The sequence below is a fragment of the Macrosteles quadrilineatus genome, unplaced genomic scaffold, assembly GCF_028750875.1.
Source record: "Macrosteles quadrilineatus isolate MER2022 unplaced genomic scaffold, UCM_ALF_1.0 Scaffold_3__2_contigs__length_128488019, whole genome shotgun sequence".
Classification (NCBI taxonomy): Eukaryota; Metazoa; Arthropoda; class Insecta; order Hemiptera; family Cicadellidae; genus Macrosteles; species Macrosteles quadrilineatus.
This window is the reverse complement of record NW_026542596.1, coordinates 65,708,146-65,729,992: the sequence shown is the minus strand read 5'-3', so window position 1 is coordinate 65,729,992 and position 21,847 is coordinate 65,708,146. Positions and strand designations below refer to the sequence as shown.

At 35.0% G+C, this 21,847-nt stretch overlaps 1 protein-coding gene across 1 annotated transcript in view; it reads right to left on the bottom strand.

The window, feature by feature from the left end:
- LOC128989920 (solute carrier organic anion transporter family member 74D-like) overlaps positions 1 to 10,679 on the bottom strand; it is a 36,837-nt gene extending 26,158 nt beyond the window's left edge. The window contains exon 1 of the mRNA XM_054412055.1: positions 10,576 to 10,679. The gene's annotated coding sequence lies outside the window, so the exon portion shown is untranslated. The remainder of the gene's footprint in view (positions 1 to 10,575) is intronic.
- Between the last annotated feature and the right edge of the window lie 11,168 nt (positions 10,680 to 21,847).

Below are 21,847 nucleotides of genomic sequence, written 5' to 3'. Positions count from 1 at the left end.
TATTGTTTCGTATGTGTTCGTGTTATGTGTCCTAAATGTGCTGACGACTCCACCCATGGATGAGAAGGCCGTATTTTAACGTTCATGACCTGAAGATGTACTCGTTTAGCAGTACGAAACGGCCGTAGTTATTTAACTAACTTAAAGGATCAATTGACGCAACAGGTAAATTAAACCTTTTATATTTTCAATTTAAATGTAACATGTAAATCTTCACTTATTTGTATACAATTGCTAGCCTACATAAAATGAGCCATGAAAAGAGTAGGCCTATTTATCTGCTTGGAAGACGTAATTTAACTTTATTGTCAAAATTCTATCATTATTAAAATAACTAAACCACTTAAAAGGACGGTATATGTATTTTTCCTTTTATTTTTAACTAGTTCGAGAATCAATAATGCAACAACACATTCACTTCTTCTACAAGGCTGCTACAACGAGAATATTTTTCAACAAAACATGTTCGTGAAAGTTCGGCCTTTATGTATGAATGTGGCATTCAGAATTTCACCTTTAATAATCTCAAATGACCTTTGCGAAGAATCTTCACGTCCCTAATAGAAGCACGGCCTTCAATTACTATTGCCTTGGGTGAATCTAGGATTACAGACATTATAACTGTTGTTTACTATTGAGGACCTTCTTCCCTGGTGTTGAGAACAGCAGTATTCAATAATGTGCGAGGTTCAGTGTATGTTTGCAGTATCCTGGGAGTAAACTATCCTTCCTTTGATTATTTAGCAGGTATACAATCGCGTACATACCAGATTTTACGTCTCGTCTCTGATTCTTCCTTTTTAGTGGATGACCCGGGTTTCGGCTTTAAGCCATAGTCTTTTACATTAGTGCTTAACATACTCATCCCGAACAAACACAATATAAACATATAGACGACCAGCCTAAAAATGGCAAAGAGAGCAATTGTAATTGTTCAAATTATGTGTGTAATTGCACTTATTGTACTGCAAACGTTCAACGTGCAATGGGGACGTTCCACGACGGTCCCAATGTGCGCCCTAATATTATATACAATATTGATATGAAAATATGGCAATGAATATAATAGCAAATGATTGGTAAATATATGTTAATGAATGAAATAAACAAGATTGAATATTCAGAATTGACAACAAACATGTTTTGAGCCATGCTAAAAGTTTGATCAAAAAATATAAAAAGGACAAAAATCAGTATTTCACCTAAAAGTAGAGGATTTATAAATAAATAATAATAATAAAATACTCTGAAATGTGTACATAAATTATCGTAATATTTCTGTAATATTGATTCAACACTTTTCAAAAGATAGTAAAAAACAAAATCTGTCAAACCCATTGTGGTTGAACATTTTTAGCGACAAAGAAGGGATTTTACAAGGAAGTTGGCATCGGAAATTGAGTCACTGACGGTAGTAAAAGCGGAAATCATATTTTTCCGCTTCTTTCCTTTTAAGATTACACCTTTGAAGCGGCCTTTTAATTCAGATCAGCTGTTTTCCTTTGTGCTTGATGATTGGGACACTCCCCGGACATCCGGAGATACAGTGTAGCCAATACCACAGCTTTGCAAGGAAATCTTTTATGGATTAAAATTTTATATAGGAGTAGTGGTTAAATCTGGAATTACATTCATCTTTAAGGCCCAATAAGGCATTTGAAACACCTAATTGATTAAAGGAGGCGTCCTCCAGGTCCAGGCACTACGATCATAGTTTATTGTGCATTTTAGAAACAAGCAGAAACGTGGATGCCATGAAACGCACATAGCGTATACAGCTGATCTGTACATGTTTACTTTTCTTATCTCCCGACTACTGTTGGTTCAAGACATAGCAAGGTGCGATTAATTTGTTGTTATTTCACCTTGAAAACTTTGCTACAGTCAAACCGTATGATCTTGAGCCGTTGTTCTCTGGTGTCATGAACAAACAGTGAAACGGACACTATGTTAAACAAATAGACAATATTCGGATTTTGAGATTACAATTCTACTTGTAGTACGTTGAAAACAACACACTCATGTTTTGTTGGATCATTCGAAGGTTTGTATTTCCCCGTACCATATAGCGAGTATAGAGAGAGGATACGGTAATTGTGCGTCAATTTGGACCCCAATGACAAAATTGCTACAATGATAGAATCAGCAGCCGTGCACTGTACAGCGGGGTTTGTGGACTTCTCACACTTAAACAACTCTACTAGGTGTACCTACGATACACGAAGGTACACGAAGGTTATATAGTGAAGGTGTATCTATGATTTAATTTAGAATACTTTTCATGTCGATTTGCAAACTAGCGTAGAATAACTGAGTTAAAAATACAGAAAACCAATAGTAGTTTACGCAACGATTGCGTTAAGTGAGTCTTTACGACACGAGTAGAAAATTTAAGGCACGAGCCTTGGCGAGTGCCTTAAAAACTTCTACGAGTGTCGTAAAGACTATTAACGCGAGTTGCGTACACTACTTTACCTACGACCGTTTTTTAATTACTATCAATCTGGATTTAATTACTAACAATCACTAATGATAACTTTTTAGAGAGGTTATGTTTTCGTGTATTGTCATTGCCACTGAAAGTGATGCAACGACTTGTTGTATAATCAGCTGATTTCCTGTAATTACGTGTTTGTTAAACTTCGTTAAATATTACATTGCTAGCAGCATTCTTACCATAAATAATATTGTATCAGGTGTTCGGCAAATATTTCATTTATTTTTGGACTTCCACCAACTTAATTAAGAATACGCGAGTATCAACATGAACAAGTCGGATCAACAATTAAATTGGTCAACTGATCAGCTGATCAGCTGATTAGTTGACGTTCAAAGCATTACAATTTAAATTCTTTTCTCTCAATACTTGATCCTCATTGGTCCGTTACCTGTGTGGATATGAGAAAACTATGCGGATATGAAATGAAACTATGCGGATATGAAAGTAAACAGCTGTAAAGTGAAACTTTTCAATTCTAAGAACTGGACTGAAATGGCTACTTTAAAAAACGGTCGTAGGTAATAGTGTATTTCGTACAAAAATGAGGTTTTGCCGGCTCGAGATAGTTACGAACGCTATTTTTCACCACACTATACCCTTTTACCACTATTCACCACAATAATAATGCACACTGGTAGTCAACACAACTACAACTTTAAGAAAAAAAAACTATTAGGGGTTTAATCAGGTTTTATTTACTTTAAGTTTGTCGGAATTAATAGGCAAGCATGTTTCTTTAAAACCATTTTTCTCAGCACTTGTACATCACAGGGAAGATATACACATACTGTTAAAAAGATATTTGCCTGTAGTTGTGCAGAATCACTTTTTAAAATTAAAATAGACTAAAAAATAAGCAAAAAAATTAATTAAAAAAAAAAAAAATACTTAGCCTTATGGGTTGCAATGCTGGTGACGAAATAACAACAAAACATATACATAAAATCAAAACAAATGGAAGAAAATCCAATCACATGTTTTATTTACAGCGTGGGGGAAATAGAGAAGTCTGTACATTACATATTTTTGGTCGAGTTTTCGACCTCTGGACGACCCCTAGTTTTAATAAACGACAGTGAAATTGTATAGACATTATAGAAATCTTAAAACTTTGAGATCGAATTTGTCTAACCTTTATAGCGCTTCAATTACCATGTGAGAATCAATTACACAGAAGAAACAACAAGTTTGATGGACAATTCCAAGTACAGTATTGTTCATGACACAACCAATATGTTGTCACGAGTCAGCAATACAACAGCAACAATGAAGCCAACAATAACAAGACTATGTCGACGACTCTCACAGAGTGGTTTGAAGACTCTGAAGGCTATGTTCCACTTCAGACCTACTTAGCCGAAGAAGAATCTGCGCAAACCGGTTGACCGTCACCTCAGCGAAACCTTCCATACAGGTATTATCTTTGCATCAAGCAGTTAGTTGTTGTCCACACTTCCATATGCGTCGTGTTAATGTGAGCAGGATAGGTGTCTTTAAACTCCGCATTTTTATGGGTAAATAACAATAAATACTATAGCATTGTTTCAATGTGTAAGTGTTTTGAATAGCTAATCACTACAATAAACACTATTACAAGACATTTTGACACAAGGCGTTGTATACATACATTTTATTGAACTGCTGCATAGTAAAATGGCGAGACACAACATAACGACTTCGAACGTTTATTTTTTGTTGACGAAGTTACGGACTTGTCCGTTCACATACTGCTGCTTTACAAACACTACAGATTTCCATGCATACTATTTGGTGGAAGTATATTTTAGTCAAAGATTACTTCCCCGTTGACTGTGATTATAGACTGAACAACCTTCTAAATCTTAGTGCCAAGCTATTTCCCCATCAAGTGAGAACTTGGAGGAGGCCTTGGAAGAAGGAAGAGAATATATTCTGCGAAGTCGGAAAATGACTGAAGAGGGCAAAGTCCTAGAACAGCCTCAGTCCAGTAGAATTTCACCTCACTGGACTGAAGAAACATCACGAAAAAGAAGAAGAAGTGGAAAACGGCGAGGTAATATGAGGAGGATAAAGAAAAGGAGAAGAAAATGGAAAAAAATAAGGGTGGGAAAGAGGAGGAAGAGTAGAAGAAGAAAAATAGAAGAGGACGGAGCGGTGGTAGATGACGAGATGAGTTATTGTAGGTGATTCTTCTACTCTAGGATGCATGACTGATGAAAATACAAGAACGGCTGATGGATAGGCATCCATACATTTTCAAGTAAAAACTTGATTGGTACATCCAACCTTTGTATCCATAAAGCAAAGTGTTTAGGAAATATAAAGTATCAAAAGTTTTATAAATGATTGTGACACCATTTGCAAGACAAATTACTTTCAAACTAAATAGGATGAAAATACGAAAAACCACTTCGTCGACAAGCTATTTTCTCGAGAATCATTTCGGCTGGCATATGATAGTAGATTGAAGAGGGTTGACACCATGACGTCAGTCAATGCACTACAGTGGTTTTGACGTAACATTGCTGACTCTCGACACCACAGCGACCACTTACCCGTGTGGCAACTACAGCTGTGCTGATCAGCTGATCCGTGACGTTACCTAACCCTAGAAAAGGCGCCACTGAAAATCGTCTTCCTCTAGCACCCAGCTTCCGCCGGACCAACGCCGGGTGTTAAAACACAAAACCCAAGCACTAAGTTAAGGGAAAAGTTCAAGAGAGATTATTGAGCAAAAACGAAATTCAAACAGTAGCGTTCGGTAAATATTTATAAACAGTAAGTAAATGGACTGAAGAAGTTAAGTTATATTGTTCTTTCACTATTCCCTAGACTTAATCTGTCGACTTGTTTGGGAGGATACGGAGATTTATGAATTTAAAGGTTAGATGTTGGACAACATTGTTCAAAATAAAACTAATTCTTTTACTAAACAAAATTCTAGAACAAATAGTTATCCGAAAATTATGATTGGTCACTGTCACAGTGGTTTTGAAATTGGTAATCTGTATAAAAAGTTCAAACATTTCCACTCAATTTGATAGCAAAGTCAGTAATTATACTGAATTGAGGTATTCTACGTTGTAAGCTTTACGTGAAGTACATAGTTTATTAGGAAACGTCAATAACATTCTTTTGGACATTCAACGATCAATAAATGACGCGAAGGAAAATAATTATAGAAAGGTAGAATTTTCTAACAGTATTTATCTATATTTCTTATAAGATAACTTTTACAACCCCTCAACCACCATCCATTCAAGTTAGAATGTGTCATGGTCTCTGTAGTTCATTTATCAAATTAAATTTATTTGGCTCAGTGTGTCATTTGTTAAGCATTTACTGGTCTTCTTTATATTCGAGTTAAACTTGGTAGTTGTTTGTTTGGTTTATGATAACGTAAGTTGTCACACGTCATACAACTCATTCATGCACTGAGTGAGTAAGAAATTACGAATCGCTGGTTTACTGGTGACATGGTCTCATACGATAAGATTATTTCGTTCTATATGAAGTTCGTAATCATGTCCAAACAGAAACGATCTTTAAACAGTGACAGTCTGTCCGTAACGTTAACACGAGTTGCGCCACCTCAGAACAGAGTTAGATTAGCATGCATCAGCATTTAGCATTCCTCTACCATTCTTTCATAGTTACAGCATTACCGTGATCGTCGGTCCTCCGTACACTGATAACCAGTTCGTCATATCAAAACGGTGTGTTAAGAGTTATATTCCATTCGTGTGGTTTCGTATTCCTAGTTAAACTAGTATTGTTTGAACGTGTATCATAATGGATATATGAATCTTTTATCAAACGTTTTTATTTACCTGTTTGTACATATATAGCACAGATTACTTAAAAAACAATTAACCAGTAAAGTCTCGGAGAGGGATATCATCAATATAAACAGTCCTTGTCACATTTAATAGTAGTAACGTCACTTTCATGCAGCGAATTTTACGATTAACGGAATTCGTACCCAGGTTTTCAGGACAGAAGGCCTGTACGAAACCATGAGACCAATCGCATGCAACCTCAGCACCACAGAGAAGAAGTCAAAATAACTCAACACACAACATTATAAAATTATCAAGTTCTTATTTTATGAATAGAGTCTAAGTAGTGGTAACAAGAACAACAGATTAAATACTGCCAAAAGTTACTACTGTATTCTCATCCCCTTGTATATGACACTGCTAGTTGATTAGTTTTGATCATTAAGTTACTTACTTCTTTAACAATTTGTACAGCTACTTGTTTCCAACACACTTTCCAACTTTTAAACCCATAAAGAAACCCGATTAAAGAAATCTCTTCTCGAAACAATAACGCTATCGCACGATCGAACAGATTGTAGTGGACAATGGATGATTTCCGGTTCCAGATCAGCTGGTAGTAATTGTTGTAATCAGCTGATATCTAATGGCCGACACTGACAGCACCGTTAACAGACGAGTTAGCAAGGAGCAGCTAGCATGCAGCCATTGACCCAGATGTACCGTGGGCTAGGCAGCATTGGCAGGATACCAAGAGAAATGTTGATGCAACAGGACTTTGACACTGTGAACTCCAAAGTAGTGACAATGACAATGCTACGAGGAGGTTACTGCAAATTTACCAACTGATCTTAGATAAGGTTTTTATCAGCTCTATGGGGTTTTGCGCGGGGATAACATATAGGATACTATTAGAGCCAGCGTGGTATGTGTAACGTGTAACGAACAACTGATATTCAAAGACAGAAGATATGGGTGTTATTTCATCTATATAAATAAAATTAGAGTTTTGTCTGTACATTGCTTAGAATAATGAACTTTTTGGTTATTTTTACATTTCATAAGTCAGAGAAACCGAATCAAACCTTATCTCAATTTCTGTCTGTCTGTCTGTCTGTCTGTCTGTCTGTCTATCTGTCATTCTCTTGGTAACGCTAAAATACGCACTTTATTACAACTACTCCTCAATAACTATAGCACTGTCCCGCCTGAAACTTATTTTCCAAATACTATACATATATGAGATGGTTTTAGACGTATTTCATCGAATATGAGACAGTTAGATATTTAACAGTAAACCCTTGAAAATCAAGTTTTTGTCGATTTTTGACGTGGAATTTCTGGAAGCCCATGTTAACCTTATGAGAAATGAAATTATTGAATCTTAACAGCTGTTTCAATTAAACAAGTTGGTTCTGTTCTGTGATGTTCAATAGCATTAAAGTTACAAGGATTACCAACAGGGTGCAGCACTAGCACTATTATTTCTTTTACATTTATGACAACAGCTAATTTGCAACCTGGAGGCGAGTGAGCGTAGCGAACGAGCTAACCTGAAGGCAAGTGAGCGTAGCGAACGAGCTAACCTGAAGGAAAGTGAGCGCAGCGAACGAGCTCCAACATACAGGTGAGTGAGCGTAGCGAACGAACTTCAACCAGGACGTGATTGAGCCATGCAAACGAGATCAGATAGTAAAAATAAAAGTAAGCCTACCGTTATAGGATCGACCGGCAGACACAGAGGTAATTTAACCTTTTATTGATTGTCATACCGATCCGGAACAACAAAAAACAACATAAAATGAAGCTATGTATAATAGTTTGGCCAGCATATCTTAAAATATGCAAACCAACTGCTGTTCGTTATATAAGAAGGTTTCAACTGAATATTATAAGATCCCCGTGCGTAGAACGGGTACACAGCTAGTTATAATTTAAAACTATATTTTTCGTCATACTTCCCAAAAAAATAGGTTTAAATAAAAACAAAAGTTTTACGTACTGTGTCTTCATAACCTCAAATGTTTCTTTCAACTTGTCTCTTGAAACAATCAGCTGTTGCACAAACTTCGGTTCATTCATAATATCGGTTGTCAAGGCGATGAATTCAAATTATTGTGGTTCGAATCAATCCGTTGTTCTTCAAAATAAACATTCGATTTGGACTCGGTTCGATTTGGATCAAAACATTATGTTCCAATGACTAAGAAGATGAACTTTTGAATCTCAACGCATGTGTAAAAAACAGTTATTTTTAAAGCAGTGTGGCGAAAAACTTCTCATGAGTCAATTGATATGAAAAAAAATGTAGAAAAGAAATGTCTTGGGGGGACTGTTATAGCATCCTTATAGCAATTGATTACTAAAAGGGTCAATTACTTCGTATGATTTAAAAATTTCAAAGCAACATATTATTTTTCTGGCCAAGAAAGATTCTTCATAAAAAGCAGTTTATTGTTACATTTTCTATAATATTGAAAGTACGTTATGAAATATTATAGTCACATACATAAAATAAATATAATTGCCTTATGTGAGGTATGCGGCAAATGAACAAACTCATTTTAAATCTTGCGTACGGTATCGTTTGTGTATTTTTAAGATGACAGTCGTGATTACGGGAGTATTGGAACGTTTTTAGTTTCGTTTTAATTAGGATTGCTATACTCTTTGTTGTACAGTAATTTGTCATCCTTTCAAACTGTTTTAGCGAATTTCCTATATATGGAATAAGTTATTGCCGTATTTCTCATGGTAAGACCTAGACCCGGGACCGATTTACTTTCTCGTTTCTAGGTCCCTAGAGGCCAAAAACACCATCCGTTCAAATTCACATATACATGTCTGTTAGCAGGATAACTCGAGCAAACATGATCCGATTTTAATGAAATTTGGTACAAACGTATAAAGCTACGTTTATTCAAATTGGTTCACGAATCAGCATGATCGGACTATGGGAAGGGGGTTTATGGGAGGTTCTATGAGGTAAAAATAGATTTTTCCCATTTTGACCCTGAAAAAAATGTCATAATTTCTCTCCAAACCATTTTGTAGAGCCTAAAAAAGAAATAATTGTTTACATCGAAGCGTTGTTGTATGACCAACTGTTACGGAGATAATAAAAAAGTTAAATTAGAATTGCTATGTTATTCTTATGGAGAAAATATAAACTGTTGTAGTTTGCTTGTTTATGTATATATTTTAACAAAATTTTGAAATTTTGTTTATTTCATACTAAGCTATCAACGTTAAAAAAAATACCTCAATATGTTCCCTGTAGCAGCAAACCTAAGTACTCACTGAAATTAATGTTGTTTAAATAGAATACAAATCTGAGAATTTTTAGGGAATGTTTTAGTAGAAAACCAGCCAGGTAAATGGAAATTCGCTTAGTCTGCAGGTTTGCTGCGGCGGAGGTATTTAAATTTTGCTGAATACAACAACCGGGAAATGGCAACCGCACAGACATAAATAATAAATAAATACACCGTTAAGCGCAAACGACTAAACAAATACATAGAAACAAGTTAGGTGCAGTGTTAGGTCTTTCAAATTAAGTACTGTTGTTATATACACACTCTAGTTTATAGGGTTTTTAATTATGTTTTACTGTGGGTCGATTATAAAAATTAGTTGGAGATGTCAGTAAAACGCTTAAATGAGCTACTTTCAACCCGTTTAAAACCTAGACAACGATTTTTTTGTTCAGTTTGTTCTAAAATTTATTTCACAAGTTTTAAAATTTGACATATTACAAAAATTTTTCAAAACTTATGACAGTTTTACCTGACTATTCTACTGGACCGATTTACACGCGGGTTGTAACAAAATATAGGTTATCGGTCCTATTATGTGCAGGTTTTATTTGTGTTTTGAGAGTATTTATGTTAATTGGGTCAACAATGGAAATTCCACTTTTCTTAAGTAGATTTAATATGGGGCTAATTTGATATATTAAAGAGACAAGCGTGTTTATTGAAAACCTTTTTTCTCTGCTCGAGTGCATCGCAGGGAAAATCTACGCATACTGTTGGAAAGATATTCTGCCTGTATATGTGAAAAATCCCTTTATAAATCAAAATAGGCTCAAAAATAGGCACAAAATGAATTTAAAATAAAACAAAAATAACATGGGCCAGTTTGCAAAAATACATACTTTTGGTCGATTTTTTTGCCACTGATGAGCTATAGTATAATGTAATTTTATTAATTGGTATGAAATTCCCATAAGATTGAAATATTTAAATATAAGCTACTTAATAAAGTAACGTAAAGTAACTCTACACCTGACGTTGTAACTTCAACATAAACACTCACCTGTTTCCAATGTTTACAGTAGCCTAGTGTTGAATGTGTTAATGTCCCCAGCACATGACACTCGCGACCAGACCAGACTGACTGACTAGTGACTACTGACTCTCTCTGACTGAGAGACTGACTGACTGCTAGTGCTAAACTGACTAGTGTAGGACCACGCCGAGAGTTGGTTGGTGCGGTGTGGAGGGGGTCTGGCTGTAGAGCGGTCCACGCCAAAACAATGACTTTTGGATACTGAAGTAAATATCCCTTATACAGTATATTAATGGACCTGCTGATGCTAAATTTTCATTAAAAAGAATAGTTAATTAATCACTCACAAAGTGTACTACATTCAGAATTTCCTTTTTCTTAGATTTTGTTTCTCAGAAAGTCAAACTTGGCATAAAAGATGCAATGGTTTACTAAGAGTTGTTATATTCAGTATGGCTCGGTTAATAATTGGTGAATTCGAAAGAAATCAGTAATTTAAATTATCGCTGCTGGTGGTTCAATTGAACTACATTCGTTTTTATAAAAAAAAACTGGCTTATATATTTTTTCATCGATGTCCACGCCGGTGGCAGTTTTTGGAACAGATGTTGGATAGAGTACACAATCGCTTTTTGGGAAAGCTGTCCAAATCCACATTTTATTTGTGGATGTGCCGGGAATCGAACCCGTTTCTCCCACATCGAAGTCCGAGACGCTTACCTCTAGGCTATTAACACACCCTCAATTTTAACACAGGATTGCTTTATCTAGTTCTACCATTGTCAAAGGTAACACTCTCTTTAAAGATTTACCATCGTCATGGATCAGCTGAAGACAGTTTTAAGATTGGTTTACCGGTTTAGATAGCCTACATTAATGTATATTATTTCTTGTAATTTTACTGTTTTAAAGCTAAATTAACAAATCACATACATTAATAGGTTATCAATTACCCTATAGCAATAAAAAAAAAAACAATCCACCTTAAATGAAGAGAAAAGTACACTCAAACGAAACACATATAAAGGCCTTCCATTTTATCCTAGGATGAGAAGTCTACTTTTACTATCCAAAGTCGATGCACACACTTCTTAGATTTAAATGGAACAGCAGCAAATACAATACATCTTTGTCCTGTGATGTTTTTTAGTACTACTAACTTTTACTAACTTTAAATTACGATAATTGAATCATTATGGATTTAGTGGGTGGCTAATTCCCTAATAGCTAAACACAGTAGTTCTCAAGTGCGTTTCAACTACAAATACTTTGTTATTTTGTGACATTTCTAATTTCAATTCTCATTCCAGTAACTAAGCAAGTCTAATCTACCATGCATCGACACTCAAGTTCGTGCCAGAATCAACATTGCTTATCAAGAACATTAAAGCTTATCCAGCAGTTTCTTATTCGTGAGTCACCAGCGATTATGTGACGAAGTTGAGCTAAGTAAACAAGATCAAGAAATTTGTTAATTAGTGATTTACATTGTAACATTTTGCTATTATCTATACAGGGTGAATAAAAAGTCAAGACCCCCCCCCCCCTCTAATATTTTTCCAAGTAAATATACAGAGATATCCTTTTGGTGGTCGAGCAATCTTAGCAGGAAGTTTCATTTTATCATTTTGAAATTTTTGACTGTCCCCCCAAAAGGGGGGATTTGGGGGGCAACTCAAATATTTTAAAAGTAAACCCCCTTCAAGTGACACCTCATTCAAAATGAGGTGTCGCTTGAAGGGGGTTAAAATTTTTGAGTGTCCCCCAAAAGGTGGGATTCGGGGGACAACTAAAAATGTTTCAATAGAAACCCCTATCAAGTGACACCTCATTTTGAAGTGTTTAAAAAAAATTAAAGAATGGTGAAAACCAGAGCTCGCTATCTCTTCTCTATCCAAAATGGCAGCCAATATTAACAATTTTACCATTGATTTTCCACAACATTTGACGGGCTACTATTTTGGATAGAGAAGAGATAGCGACCTCTAGTTTTCACCATTCTTTAAGTTTTTGTAAACACTTTAAAATGAGGTGTCACTTGAAGGGGGTTTACATTTAAAATATTTGAGTTGCCCCCCAAATCCCCCCTTTTGGGGGACAGTCAAAAATTTCAAAATGATAAAATGAAACTTCCTGCTAAGATTGCTTGACCATCAAAAGGATATATTTACTTGGAAAAATATTAGTGGGGGGGGGGTCTTGACTTTTTATTCACCCTGTATAAGTAATCGGCAAGCTTGTTTCTTGGAAAACTTTTTTCTCAGCTCGTGTGCATCGCACGGAAAATCTACGGATACTGTTGGAAAGATATTTTGGCATTATGAGTTGCCATGGTGACGAAATAACAACTAAATATAGACAGATAATACAAACAAATTGATGAAATTCCAATCACATGTTTCATTTACAGGATGGGGCTGAAAACAGAAGACTGTTTCCGACCACTGGACGACCTCTAGTTACTAATTATTTGGTGGGTTAATGCAATTATGGGTGGGGTTGCAGTCTTAGTTTTTCAAAAAGATAAGTATCTAGGAGACAGAATTACTTTGGTGTATTTCAACATCCCCACAGCTTGTAGCAATCCCAAGAATTCTCTGCAGTTTCTATACTTTCCTAATTGTCTTTTGTTCTACGACGTCTTCAGTAGAATACTAATGCGTTGTACTCCACTAGTTCTGTCTGATGTCTCTGGAAAAATAGTGCTAAGGACCTGTAAATGAAAACGAAACACTTCAGTGCCTATTTCTTACCATAATGACACAGTTATAGATGGGAATGTAAAGAGATATTTGCTAAAAGATGGAATAATCCCAAATTTATTGAATAATTGTATGGAAAATTTAACGCAATATTATGATTTTAGCGAATTTCCCATATAGGGAATAAGCTATTACCGTAGTACTCATGGTAAGACCTGGACGCGGGACCGATTTTTTTTTCGTTTTGAAGTCCCTAGAGGCCAAAAACACCATCCGTCCAAATTCATATATATATATATATATATATATATATATATATATTTATATATACGAGTAATGTCCAGTGTTTCACCACACACTGTAAATAAAACATGTGATTGGAGTTTCTTCCATTTGTTTTGATTTTCTGTTTATATTTCGTTGTTAGTTCGTCACCAGCATGGCAACGCATAAGATCCATGTAATTTTTTTCAAATTTTTAAACTCATTTTTTGCGCTTATCTTTGAGCCTATTTAAATTTATAAAGGGATTCTGCACACCTACAGGAAAATAGCTTTCTAACGGTATGCGTAGATTTTCCTTACGATGCACACGAGCTGAGAAAAAAGGTTTTAAAGAAACATGCTTGCCTATTTATATATACGAGAGGTCGTCCAGTGGTCGAAACTCGACCAAAAATATGTAATGTACTCACTTCTCTATTTTCACCCCACACTGTAAATAAAACATGTGATTGGAGTTTCTTTCATTTGTTTTGATTTCCTGTTTATATTTCGTTGTTATTTCGTCACCAGCATGGCAACGCATAAGATCCATGTTAATTTTTTCAAATCTTTAAACTCATTTTTTGTGCTTATCTTTGAGCCTATTTAAATTTATAAAGGGATTCTGCACACCTACAGGAAAATAGCTTTCTAACGGTATGCGTAGAGTTTCCCTACGATGCACACGAGCTGAGAAAAAAGGTTTTAAAGAAACATGCTTGCCTATTAATATATAGACTAGAGGTCGTCCAGTGGTCGAAACTCGACCAAAAATTTGTAATGTACAGACTTCTCTATTTTCACGCCACACTGTAAATAAAACATGTGATTGGAGTTTCTTCAATTTGTTTTGATTTTCTGTTTATATTTGTTTGTTATTTCGTCACCAGCATGGAAACCCATAAAGCTCATGTTAATTTTGTTCAAATTTCAAATTCATTTCTTGTGCTTATTTCTGAGCCTATTTTAATTTTAAAGGGATTCTGCACACCTACAGAAAAATATCTTTCTAACAGTATGCGAAGATTTTTCCTGCGATGCCCACAAGCTGAGAAAAATGGTTTTAAAGAAACATGCTTGCCTATTAATATATTACGAGAGGTCGTCCAGTGGTCGAAACTCGACCAAAAATATGTAATGTACTCACTTATCTATTTTCACCCCACACTGTAAATAAAACATGTGATTGGAGTTTCCTCCATTTGTTTTGATTTTCTGTTTATATTTCGTTGTTATTTCGTAACCAGCATAGCAACGCATAAGATCCATGTTAATTTTTTCAAATTTTTAAACTCATTTTTTGTGCTTATCTTTGAGCCTATTTAAATTTATAAAGGGATTCTGCACACCTACAGGAAAATAGCTTTCCAACGGTATGCGTAGATTTTCCCTACGATTCACATGAGCTGAGAAAAAAGGTTTTAAAGAAACATGCTTGCCTATTAATATATAGACGAGAGGTCGTCCAGTGGTCGAAACTCGACCAAAAATATGTAATGTACTCACTTCTCTATTTTCACCCCACACTGTAAATAAAACATGTGATTGGAGTTTCTTCCATTTGTTTTGATTTTCTGTTTATATTTCGTTGTTATTTCGTCACCAGCATGGCAACGCATAAAATCCATGTTAATTTTTTCAAATTTTCAAACTCATTTTTTGTGCTTATCTTTGAGCCTATTTAAATTTATAAAGGGATTCTGCACACCTACAGGAAAATAGCTTTCTAACGGTATGCGTAGATTTACCCCACGATGCACACGAGCTGAGAAAAAAGGGTTTAAAGAAACATGCTTGCCTATTAATATATAGATAGATAGATTTATATATATATATATATTATTTTCTTGCATTTATATATATATATGTGTGTGTGTGTGTGTGTGTGTGTGTGTGTGTGTGTGTGTCCGTTAGCACGATAACTCGAGCAAAAATGATCCGATTTTGATGAAATTTGGTACAAACGTGTAAACCTACGTTTATTCGAACGAGTTCGCAATCCAGCATGATCGGACCATGGGAACGGGGGTTTACGGGGGGTTTTATGGGGTAAAAATAGGGTTTTCCCATTTTTTACCCAAAAAACATAAAATTTAGAAATTTCTTTCCAAACCATTTTGTAGAGCTTAAAAAAACAAATAATTTAGTATATTGAAGCGTTATTATGCGCCTAATGGTTACGGAGAAAATTCCAAAAAATTGTAAATTTAAAATTCCAATGTTATTCTTATGGAGAATAAGTAAACTGTTGTAGTTTGCTTGTTTATGAACATATTTTGATCAAATTTGGAAAATATTTTTATTTCTTACTAACTATTAACATTTTACAAAAAAAGAACAGTTTTACCCTCCCTGATGCAGCAAACCTAAGTACTTGTTAAACTAATTCTATTTAAATAGGGAATAAATGTTATATTTTTAAGTAGACATTTCAGTGTAAATCCAATCAGTCAAATGGAAATTCGCTTAGTCTGCAGGTTTGCTGCGGTGGGGTATTTAACTTTGTTTTGACTTGTCGTAAATATGCTCAATCCACTTATCCTCTATTTTAAAAATTTTAATTAAAAAACATCGAACATGTGATATCAAAATTTTTAATTTGTTTTGATTTTCTGTTTATATTGCGTTATTATTTCGTCACCAACATGGCATCCCATAAGGTCCATGTTATTTTTTTCAGTATTTTAAATCCATTTTTGTGCTTATTTTTGTGCATATTTTAATTTACGAAGGGATTATGCACATCTACAAAAAAATATTTTTTAACAGCATGCGTAGATTTCCCCTGCGATGCACACGAGCTGAGAAAAAAGGTTTTAAAGAAACATGCTTGCCAATTAATATATTGATAGAAGAACTAAATCTTTAAGGAGTGCTGTCGTCGGTCCCACAATCTGTCGGAACCATCTTATAAAAAAAAATAAAAAACCCTGGTAATGTATAACATCTATGATTTTTATCAATCATCTGTCATTTACTAGATAGGTTTTCGTGTATGGAGATCTCCATACATTGAATTTATATTCTATTTCGTTTGTATTGTAAATAAGTGTTTACGGTTCCGAGATAGACTTTAATGTAAAGTTCAAAGTTTTGTTTCCTACTGCATTAATAGTGTAAAAACAAACCTAGATTTGGCAATATAGCTATTACTACTCAAAATTACATATTTCAATTCCCGTACTTCGAACATCGTTCTCCATTACTGTTAATACTGTTCTCCTATACATGGGAATTAGAAAAGAACACATAACAAAAATAAGAAAAAATATGAATCATAGCTGATGAAATACTCAATGGAATTCGAACGCTGTAAAACGTCATAAAGTAAAAACTGTTAACTCCTTGACCGAATAGTAACTAGTAATAGTCATTGTGTATTTCCCTCTTATTTGTAGATAACGATACATAACATCTTTAGCAAGTGATTATTATGCATGGTCAAGTCGATTTCAATGAACAAATAACCCTGTTTTTGCAAATGTTTTTTGACCTTGACATGTATTTGAAATTACTGTAATAAGTTGGCTACTATCGCATATATACTGTCTAAGGTTTGTACAATTGTTATAATTTATTTTAGCTACATTTTGCAAGTGCGGAAAATAAATGGAAAATAGTTTCATACACACGTCATTGTGTCCTAAAACGATACTAAATCGCACAAAATATATTGTCTTGTGTAAACTGATACAAAGATAATAAAATGCATTTATGATTTTCGATTTGACAGGAAAATAATGAACGTGAATGCATAAAGCCGAAATATAAAAAAAAATTTGCTGGTCGTCGATTTGCCGATAGTTACAACATGATCAACTTTTTAACGTTTTAACTCCCCTTCTACAAATATATTACATTTTAAAACTCAAGAGTGCATATTGATAATAATTACTAATACTTTGTCGAATAAAAGCACCATACCAATAACAACACAATGTAAACATTAAATCGTTTTCAAACCAGCATAATAAATATTAGCGACTGAAATGTTTGCAAGCCTGATGAACAACTGGATTTTATGTTAGTTCCGCATTTAGGTTATTAGTTTCGGAACGGAAGAGAAGAAAACAATGGAGTAAATGATAACTTGCAGCTCTGACATTATGTCATGAGGACATTGTCAATGTCACTGGACATCCTGTGTAACATCATGTGGACATAATGTGGAGTGGCGACAGAAATATCATAATTTGGCGACAATGAATTATAATAACTCATTCACGATCACATTTGTTATTGAGTAGTTCAAACACAGACAAATTTCTTAGATATTTTTTAGGACAATCGAGGGGTAAATAAATAGTAAAAACTCATGTTTTTGCATAACATACATCATATAATGCAGCTAATTTACACGATTCACGCTAAAGTTGGAAGGATTAATTGAATCACCATCAACGTCCAGACTTTTATTTATTTATTTCTTTTATGTCCCACCTTCGCACATTACTTAAGAATAGTCCTAGAAGGTTGTGGCATTATCATATAGATCAAATCCATTGGTGGTTGGCGGTATTTGAACCCCGGACCTCGGACACCGAAGCCCCGCGCTCTAGCCCAACTCGCCCCCTTTATCAAAGTAATCCATACCTACTAAACATGCTTTAAATACAAATAAAATCTTACTTGTACATTTAGATGAGAAGTAGGCCTATATTGTTATAGGTCTTGATCGTCAATTTTTAGGGCCGGAGATGACTGAAGCTGTTCTAAGGCAAATTGCAGATTCTAAGACCCTTTTCAACATGTGTTTATTATTCAGTTGGTCACCAGTGTTTAACCGTGCACGTGCGTGTAAATGTTTTCGTCGTGTCTTGTGTCTATCAAAATTTTTATATTTAATATTCATTAAATGACTAACGCAATTCAAAAGAAGACAATCCATGCTTTAGTTTTTGTACCGCTACGCACCCGACGATGACGTAATCTCAGCAACGGTCATAGTGCAGCTTTTTGGCATTTTTGGGGTTTAGCCTCTGGATTGTAAAACTGTATGTGCTGTCTAAGGAAGACTGGCCTTAGTCGGCTACGTCCAAATTCACCAACATTTTTGGGGTCGTTTCTAATGTCCAAATTCACCAACTTTCTACCTGGAGCAGGTACATTATTTCTCCCGGCGGGCGGGGAAGGAATTCCGAATAGTTTGCCCTCGCCTGCTCCGTCTCGTCTCGGCAAGAGTGTACTGCTTAGCCCTAATAGTACTGTTTAAGCTGTGATTGTTTCAGGCAGCTTTAGGTTAGGTTAGGTTAGGTTAGATTAGGTTAGGTTAGGTTAGGTTAGGTTAGGTTTGGTTTGGTTAGGTTAGGTTAGGTTTGGTTAGGTTAGGTTAGGTTACAGTACACTCTCGCCGAGACGAGACGGAGCAGGCGATGGCAAACTATTCGGAGGGAATTCCTTCCCCGCCCGCCGGGAGAAATATCGTACCTGCTAAAGGTAGAAAGTTGGTGAATTTGGACATTAGGGACGACCCCAAAAATGTTGGTGAATTTGGACCTGGCCCCTTAGTCAGTAGCAAGACTACAAGATCGCTCCACTTATCCTACACTCATCTCCATCCATACTTAAAACATGGCTTAAAACACCTACCTCCTATAGTTCCTATGGTCGCCGTTTGAATGTATTAAAAGTATTGTGAGGACGGTAAGAACCTATACGAGTTATCCACACTTAATTAATCCACACAAATTCAGCCACACTCAAGAATCATCAATGTAAGTTTGTAATTAAATAGCGTCTAATATGTTTTACTGAAATGCAATAATTATGAACAAATTAACATTTTTCAAACTAAAGTGGAAGGACGGAAGACGAACAGCTGATTTCTGGACGAACAGTTGTCATCGTCGAGCGTGACAGACTTGGCCTTGGTTCTGGTCCCATCACAATTTTCCTATTGTTGCATAACCACAGATTGTCCAAGCTTGTTACATGATTTAAATTTTGTCCAATGACAATAGAAAATGTATAATTGTTGTACGACTGTGAAAATGCTTACATACGCCAATAATATCTTGGCTAGAAATGCAAAATATTTATTTAATGCCCGATTACACATTGCTTAGTATTTTGATATATTCGTCGAATTTGAAATTAATTACGTATTTTGCACTATCAACGGCATCAACAATTAATCTATGTACTGACAAATAAGCGTAAAACCTTATCTAATTTACCAAAACACAATAACACTCGTAAGTCTTCTTGAATTGTTGATACTTTCTTCGAACGGGGAGGTGAACTTTGATAGTAAACATTTAATTTACGTCACCAATAAAATATAATATCTCTGGTTTCTCTTAAGTCAGTGCAGATATAAACCCAAACACATTCCGTCTTGGGACTTATTGCTTAAGCATTACACACAGTTTAAGAGTAGTCTCATCATTTACCAAGTGGAACACAGATACTTTATTTGATTTCATCGTGTCTTTAAATTTTTAAAGTTAGGCTGAAAAAAACAATTGTTTTAACATTTAAATGGGTACCCAAGATTCAGATTCAATTGGGTAAATAGTCGCATCTATGCATGTACACGTCAGATTAAACAGTAGACATTTTAATATACACTTGTCTACTGTTTAATCTATGATATGTGGGGAGCTCGCTGGCGTAGTGGTTAGAGCGCGGGACTTTCAGTTCCTGAGGTCCTGGGTTCGATCCCCACCAAGTCACCAATGGATTTTATCTAAGTGGTAATGCCGCAGCCCCTAGGTCCAGCCTGAAGTAATGTGAAAAACAATCCCAGGCTCGTGCCTAGCGTCCTTAGGACAAAAAAATCTATGATATGTAGTCTACAGACAGTTTAAAATCAACCAATAACATGATATTTTTACAACTCTGAGTTATTGGTATTTATTTATTTATTTTTAATGGTATTTGGTACTCTGCGTCTTGTATATTTAATTCATTAGGGATATTTACTGGAAGAATATGTAAGAATCGCGTAAGTGGTTACGCCACACCACACTTATCAGATTTTGTGTGATTAACAACTATATCGTGGTGATTAAGCATGTGAAGGGGGAAAGCCATTGCTACAATGATATTCAAATTATTATTTTTTTATTAGTTTGGAGTATTGAGTTTACGAGTATGTCAATGATGCAGATACTGAGGTCGTTTTAAAAACTTCTAAACATCTCTTGCTCTCTGAATCTCTGAACTTGAACAAAATCACAGAACATAGAGTGAAAAAATGCAAAATTCTGAGAAGTAACCTTCATCATTACACTGTTGTTTTCATAACAACACGTAGAGTCCAATGCTGGGCTTTCTCATCCCAATAAATGCTTAATCATTTTACCAGGGTCAAGAAGATGCCCGCTTGTACAAATGTTGGATTTGCAAACAAATACACGTGTGCTATTGACTGATTACAATGTTCGATAGTGTTAAAACTAAACTAGCACATTTAAAAAACTAATAAAATTTTTGTCTTGTAAGTCTTTTGAATCTTATAAACCCAAATTCAAACCAAGAGATTGTAAAAAATTCTTTTTCAGTTATTATCGATTTATTAATATCTTGAAAGTATTTGATCCCAAAGACCAAAGAATCAGGCTGTTGAATACTCACTGTAAATTCTAAAAAGGTTAAATATAATATTTGATCCAACAAAAAGAAACAGTCAAGTATAACGCTGTTTTTACTTCATCCTTCGACAAAATCCTAACGAAATGATTCAGTTAAGAGGGTTAAGTTCTTATTTTCACAAATACGGTAGTTTCTGTATCTTTTCGCGTTTTAGAGTTTTAATTCCGCTTTCTAAAGATGTAAACCGATTATAAAAATTTCGCGATGAGTTGAGATCTCAAGCGCAGACGTTAGCTGTTCAACCAGAAGTTTACGAGCGAAAGAAGACGTGCTTATGTCCAATTAAAAGTTGTTAAAACACAAAAGCTACTTAAGTCGCGCACGGCCGGGGTAAGTGGGTTTAAAAAGAAGTAAAGTATCATCAAACGTACGAGAATCGCTCTGCTGAATCAACTTAAACCTTGTCTACTGAAGGGTAAGTAACGCTGTATCGTTTTATGGCTTCATACCGTTAACACTTCAAGTGATGTTTAAGGCATATCCTTATAAAAACCTTTTAGAAATAAGGAAACAATATTTTTCAGACAAGTTTGTTTGATCATATAACAATAGATTATTTTTTTGCTGTTGCTTGGTTAATAGATTTTTATCCAAGAATACATTTTTAATATCACACGTTTACACTCTCGAGTCTAAGAAAAAAGTCTAAATGGAGTGTTTAAAATTCCTGCTCAACCAAAGCTAGGTTATTGTCCTAAAAGCTAATGAAGTTTTTGTTGCGCCATAATAAATACAAA